This window comes from Echinops telfairi, unplaced genomic scaffold (genome assembly GCF_000313985.2).
Source record: "Echinops telfairi isolate 266 unplaced genomic scaffold, ASM31398v2 ScPeMD7_5927;HRSCAF=6808, whole genome shotgun sequence".
Taxonomy (NCBI): Eukaryota; Metazoa; Chordata; class Mammalia; order Afrosoricida; family Tenrecidae; genus Echinops; species Echinops telfairi.
The window spans coordinates 503,729-508,485 of NW_022109827.1; positions in this window are offsets into that span (position 1 = coordinate 503,729).

Here is a 4,757-nt window from a genome sequence, read left to right on the forward strand (position 1 = left end):
CCCTGGGTGGTGCCAACAGTGATGCACTCAGCAGCTGCAGGGGCAGTGAATTATTTAATGAGGCTCTTCTAGCCTAAGGCTCATCAAATGACCTTCACCTGCAAGGATGTGGGGGGGTGGGGGTGGGATGGGGTAGGGGCATTGATAGGATTCACCAGTGTGGTAGTTATATAATCAGTTGTCAATTTGAGAGGATTAAGAGTACATGGGGTGGAGTCCAGCCCGTCAATCAGGTCACAGCTTGATGACCTCATTTAGAAGCACCACAGAGATAAATAGCTCACTGGAGATGGGACACATGCTCACTCCCTGAAAGACATCCCTGTGGAGATGACATGTGGAAAGAGGCTGATGGAGCCAGAACTCTGGAGCCGGAGGAGCCACATGGAGACCCCTGCCAGCACCACTGGATCCATAAGACCTTCCACCCACTGGACTGTGATCTTCCTGCATTCAGGGTCATTGCATGTGTTTCGTGAGTCTGAAGAGGACTTTATAGATTAGTATTGGACATGTGGGCTAATATCGGACTTGATCTGTACTGGGCTGGGATGTTTTCTCAATATTCAACTGCCCTTGTACATAAATCTCTTTCTTATACACATATGAAGGTCTATAAATTTGTTTCTCTAGTCTACCCAGAATAACACAACCAGTAATTGTTAACAGGTGTCATTGGAGTACCTTCCTGTTAGGTATAAAATGAGCCCTCCAAGAAGCTGTAGCTAATGGGGATTTCACTACCAGTTAGAGACAGTGGTGGAACACTTCTGGACCCTGAGATCCCTGCACAGTGAACCTCCTTGATCCAGAAGACAGCTGTGACATCAGGAGTGGTGGAGTGGCAGAGGAACAGCAGCAGTAGCAGCAGCAGAACCAGGATCCAGAGCTGTTGACTTCTTAGTCCACTGAGTGCTTTTGGACAGAAGGCTGGCTTGTGTAGTGGGAGTCCCTGGGCACTTAATTAGGGAAACTGGGTTGCCAACCCATGACACTGAAGCTGAGTGCCTTTGGGTTGAGGCTTACTGGAAGGGGGTGCCTCTGGACACTTAATTTGGGGTGCTGAGCCACTGAGCTGGAGCTGAGTGCCTTTGAGCTAAGGCTTACAATGCAGTTATCTTGAGCATTATATAGTGTCCCTCCTTATCTCTTTTTATGGTTTGCACTTTGAGGTCAATTTTATCTGAGATTAGGATTGCAACCCTGCTTTTTTTTGAATTGCTGTTTGTTGGTATGCTTTTCTCCAGCCTTTGATTCTCAGCCTATTTTTGTCTGTAGCCTTGAGATGTGTGTCCTGTAGGCAGCAGATTGATGAGCTGTGTTTTCTCAGCCAGCCTGATAGCCCTCCATCTTTTAATGCCAGAGTTCTGTCCATAGATACCCTCTGTCCATAGAAATCCCTCTGGGCATTTATTGGAAACTCTGAAAGAACTTTATACCATGACCTGACTGAACATCGGAATCCTGAGTATTTCTTACCTGCATTGCAACCTATTAGCTTCCTTATTAAACCTTATCATCACGAGCCTTGTCTGTGAGTTCTGTGTTACTGCAAGGGATCCTAGGAGCTACATGACAAGTAGAGACTGCTGTTTGAGATGGAACACAGCTGATAACCGAAAAGTTAGACATTCATGTCCACTCAGCAGCCTCTTTGTAGAAAGGTCTGGCTATCTGCCTCCCGATATTCAACTATTAAGAGCTCTGTGAAGCATAGTTCTCCACTGAGGTGCACGAGGTGACCGTGAGCCAGCCAACTCTAAGGCAACTGGTTTGGTGTTAATAGTTAAAGAGGGAACAGGCTGCACTGTACCACTTCACTCTCTAGAGTGTCTTGGTTGAATGATAAATTCTATGGTGAGCAGAATACAACACTGCACTTCATGGGGCATTCAACGGGAGTGGGGCTGGGTCCACATGCATCCTAACCTTGATGGCCGATATGAATTCTAGCACTCTTTCTTGAGCATCTGTTACCCAGTATTTCTAGGAATCAACTAACAGCTAAAGGTGTGGCAAATTGTGACAGAAATGAGTGGGGTGGTGGAGAACACAGCCTATAGAAATGGTAGTTGAATAGCTGACTCAGGATTAGACACTGGACAAACTTTTCTTAAGTGCATTAAAAAATGAAAAAGAAAGAAAGAAAATGAAACTCACTGTCAACAAGTTACTGCTGACTCAGAGGAACCCCCTGTGGGTTTCCAAGATGACAACTGTTTGCCAGAGTAGAAAACCCAGTCTTTTCCGCATGGAGCTGCTGGTAGTTTTGAACTGCCGCCCATGCGGATCACAACCCAATGTATAACCATTATACCATCAGGGCTCCTTTTAGAAATTGGTTGTAATGTATTTCCTTATGAGTTAAGCTCCTCGTGTTAGGCTGGGTTCTAGAGACGCAAACCCAGTGACCCTTGTATATGTATGGATATAGAAAGAAATTTCTATCGAGAAAGGGCTCACGTAGTTGTAGAAGTGAGTCAGTTCTGTCTGGCTCAAGTCCGTGGGTCAGATGTAAGCTGAAAGTTTCTCCTGTTTCCCTTAGCTGCAGGGGTTGACTAGTAGGAAACAGGAAGATGAAGCAGGAAGACCAGAGACTGATGGGTACTGAGCTGAATGAGTCTAAGATTGGCCAAATGACCCAAGGACCGCAGTCTTCCCATGGTTCCTGGGATTGTCAAGCAATAGAACAAGAGGTTGACAACCAGATGCAGGATCCAAATCCAGCAGTAGAAGTCCATATACTAGCTTCCATATCCTGTCAATTTACACTGAGGAGGCCAGCCGCTGAAGAAAACCTCCCTCAATTGTATCAAGACTGTGATCACATGAAGGAGATTGATTCTCTTGAGAATTGCTTGGCTGCTTTACAGAAGACCCCATCATGGATTTGACAACGTTGTCTTAGATCATATCATGGAAGAATCCTGGCTCACCCAAGCTGACGTAAAATCTAACTATCACCACCTTAAACAACAGGAACATATATTCTGCCCTCTAGGGCAAAGCACAGTGGCTGGAACAGATGTGGATGTTTTGATGATGTTCTTAAAAAGACATCTATTTGCATCAAAATTATTGGAGATGGTTTCTGGAAGAGATTGGCTTGGAAAATTCACAGGCAGGCATATTTGCAGGCATAGAGAAGAGACAGGCTGTTAACAGCAACATTTTAGAAACAGGAATGAAGAAAGCCAATGCAGGGCTCTAATAGGAAGCTTCTATGAGTTCTTGAACAGGCTGGTTCGTGTGGAGGACAGTAAAGATTTATGGAGGAAAGTAGAGTTAGGCAGGAAAACGAGCTAAACCAGTTCAGTTTCAGAGAAATGGTCAGGCTGTGCTGTGTGGATGAGACAGACGTGGAGAAGCTAGTCAAACCCATCACTCCCACTTTGAGACACTCTTGCCTCAAGTTCGATGACACCATCCTTTCCTCCCACTTTTATTGCTTCTTTTCTATCTCCTTTTCTAAATGATGGACTGCCACAATTCCCACTCCTAAAATCTTACACACCGCATGATTTTAAATCCGTTTTGCCTAAATCAGCCAAAGTGATGTACTTAAAAGGTAGGCATTTTAGTTCCCATTAAAAATGGTTTAGTAACTTAGCATTCACAGAGAATAGAAATAAAAAACTGTTGCCAAGGCATACTGACCCCTGAATGCTCTGTCCTTCCCTCCTCAATAGCATTTCATACTATTCAGTGCCTTTCCATTTTAATTCCCTCTGCTGAAAACTATCGTTCTTAACTGGTGATGATTTTGCCCCCACCCCCACCCCCCACCATGGCCCATTTGGCAAAGTCAGGAGACAATTTTGGTGGTCACAATATGGAGGGATAACAGAGCTACTGGATTCTGGTGGGTAGATATCAGAAGGCACTGTTAAGCATCCTACAGTGCCTAGGATGACACCCACAGCAAAGAATTATTGAGCCCCCAAAGTGCTGGTTGAGAAACCCTGGCCTAGATCATGTCTCCCCTTGCAGCTAATTTGTTTCCTCTATGTCTCTACATTAAATTCACCTTCTTCTTCTTTAATATCTGAAATGAACCCGTGTGTCATTAAAAACTCCAAGTCCACTTTAGATTTACTTTGCCTCCTTTTTCAGCCTCTTAGACCAATATCTAGATCTGAGAAGTAAGGAATCTGGAGGATTTTCTTTTTCATGGAGTAATTTTTAATTTTATCTATCTATTTTTATATTAAACCTCCCATTTTTCCGCCACCTCCACCACCCCAGCATCCCTCCCCTCTCCCTGTCCATGGCCGCTTCGTAGCAGTCAAAGTTTTGTCTATTGGTGTATAAACCACATTTCTTCTCCTTTGTTTTTTCTTATAACAACGTTTATCTTTGGAAGACTAACTGAGCTTGCGAAGCATGGTGACCTCTAGTTTTGTCCATGTCTTGCTGCGTTTTTTATTGATGCATAAAGTTCCGTAGGATGAAAGAAGCAGCCGAGCTTGTTGACTTCACCTGCTTACAAAAGCCACCCTTGATTTGATGACTCCTGTTTCTCTTGGTACCAGTGTCCTGTTTATTCACTGCCCACCCTTTATTACAGCGAGGGTTAGTTAGTTTCTTTATTTGGGTGTTTTCTCACTGTCTTCCCAGTGGGAGAAACTCCGTGAAGTGCACCTTTCTCTTGATCATCATTCTTCACATAAATCCTGAACAATGACAGAGTGGGCATCAATGAATGTAATATAATACCTAAGAGAGCATGTAACACTCATATGTCCTTGAATGGAAAC